This window comes from Puma concolor, chromosome B3, assembly GCF_028749965.1.
Source record: "Puma concolor isolate L17-30 chromosome B3, mPumCon1.1.hap2, whole genome shotgun sequence".
In the NCBI taxonomy this organism is placed as follows: Eukaryota; Metazoa; Chordata; class Mammalia; order Carnivora; family Felidae; genus Puma; species Puma concolor.
In genome coordinates, this window is record NC_141672.1 from 43,937,989 (window position 1) to 43,940,250 (window position 2,262).

At 38.7% G+C, this 2,262-nt stretch overlaps 1 long non-coding RNA gene across 1 annotated transcript in view; it reads right to left on the minus strand.

The window, feature by feature from the left end:
• Nucleotides 1-2,262, minus strand: part of LOC147579937 (uncharacterized) — an 82,888-nt gene that overhangs the window by 64,163 nt on the left and 16,463 nt on the right. The window lies entirely within an intron of this gene.

Consider the following 2,262-nt stretch of genomic DNA (forward strand, 5'->3'; position numbering starts at 1 on the left):
GTCTCCAGTTGCCAGAGGTAAATTTGCTTGCAGGTACTGTTAATACATGATTCTTTCTTAGAAGTCTTTCTGCCACAGAGAAAATTGTGTGTAAAAAGCAAAGGGAGTAAGTAGGAAAAAATTAAGCTTGATTATCTTTTTAGATGAACTCTCTTGGCTAGTGAGATCCTCTAAATCCAAGGGAGCCCCTTAGCAAATAGATTTTGCAAAAGTAAAAAAATAAAAAATATATTTCTCTAAACTTCTCAATAGGGAAATAATGAAAACCTAAGAAATCTGTGATCATGAGCAATTAAACCTTGAAATTCAGTTTTGTTTCTAAATTTGAAAAATAAAATAAAAATCACCTACATAATTCCACCATTCAGAAATTACTACTTGACCTTTCAGCACATTTTCTTCCAGTCTTTTTTGCCCATTTTTAAAACATTGTCAACAAGCTATCTTTGAGGGATGCCTGGGTGGCTCAGTCGGCTAACCACCAGACTCTTATTCTCAGCTCAGGTCATGATCTCATGGTTTGTGGGATTGAGCCCCACGTCCATCTCTGTGCTGACACTGCAGAGTCTGCTTGGGATTCTCTCTCTCTCCCTCTTTCTCTGTCCCTCCCCCGCTTTCAAAATAAATAAACAAACATAAAAAAAATTAAAATAAGCTGTCTTTGAGAACTTAAGGTTTATTTGAACCATTTATTCAAGAAGTTTATCCCTGGGTATTTACTCAAAGAAAGAGAAAACACTAATTCGGAAAGATACCTGCACCCTATGCGTATTGCAGCATTATTTACAAGACAAGATATAGGAGCAGCCCAAGTGTCCATCAATAGATGAATGGATAAAGAAGATGCAGGGCGCGCGCGCGCGCGCACACACACACACACACACACACACACACACACACACACACACTGGAATATTACTTAGGCATAAAAAAGAATAAGATTTAAGATCTTGGGGCACCTCAGTGACTCAGTTAAGCGTCCAATTTCGGCTCAGGTCATGATCTCACAGTTCATGAGTTCGAGCCCGCATCGGGCTCAGTGCTGACAGCTCGGAGCCTGGAGTCTGCTTCGGATTCTTTGTCTCCCTCTCTCTCTGCCCCTCCCACTCCCACTCTCTCTCAAAAATAAATAAACATTAAAAAAAAAGATCTTGCCATTTGCAACAACATGGATGGGGCTAGAGTTATTACGCTAAGTGAGATAAGTCAGAGAGAAAGACAAATGTCTGCGGGACCTAAAAAACAGAACAAATAAACAAACAAACAAACAAACAAACAAAAAAACATAAATGCAGAGAACAAACTGGTGTTTGCTGGAGGAATGAGAGAAATAGGTGAAGGGGATTAAGAGGTACAAACTTCCAGATATAAAGTAAGTCATGGACAGATACCATATGTTTTCACCCCTGACCAGGGGGCAGGGGAAGGGGGAAAAAGAAGTTACAGAGAGGGAAGGAGGCAAACCATAAGAGACTCTTAAATATTGAGAACAAACTGAGGGTTGAAGGGGGTGGGGGAGAGGGGAAAGTGGATGATGGGCATTGAGGAGGGCACCTGTTCGGATGAGCACTGGGTGTTGTATGGAAACCAATTTGACAATAAATTGTATAAAAAATTTAAAAAAAAAGTCACAGAGATGAAAAGTACAGCATAGTGTGTATAGTCAATAATATTGTAATAACCTTGTATAGTGACAGATGGTAACTACTCTTATCATGATGAGCATAGTGTAATGTACAGAATTGTGAAATCACTGTGTTGTCCACCTGAAACTAATATAAAATTGTATCTCAACTATATATACTTCAAAAAAAGAAGAAGAAAAAGTTTGTCCCCTTGTCCCCAGGAAAGAAATTCTACAGTCTACCTGCCCTCCTGTAATATATTAATCAAAGGCAATTGATCAAAGGCAGTTCAAGTCATTGAAAGAAAAATAAAATTATTTTAGCCACTCTACTGTTACCTTTCCTATTTGGAAAACAAATTCTTCAGTTAAAACTAAAGGTTACCAAATAATGCTTAGCATGCATCCCCTCGTTTCTGAAGACGATTTAGCTATTCTCAGTTGGTAGCTCTTAACGACGGTATTGAAAGGTATGTGCAATGAAAGGGTCAAGTTTAAGACTTCTTTAAACCTCTGCTCTCCACCCCTGTGAATGGCTTCCTGATGTTAGAGATTTGTGTAATGATCAACAGTGGTTTCGTTTCTACTACTGAGTCTTTCAGAAAGTAGCATACCCAAGTCAATGTTTAACTGGATTC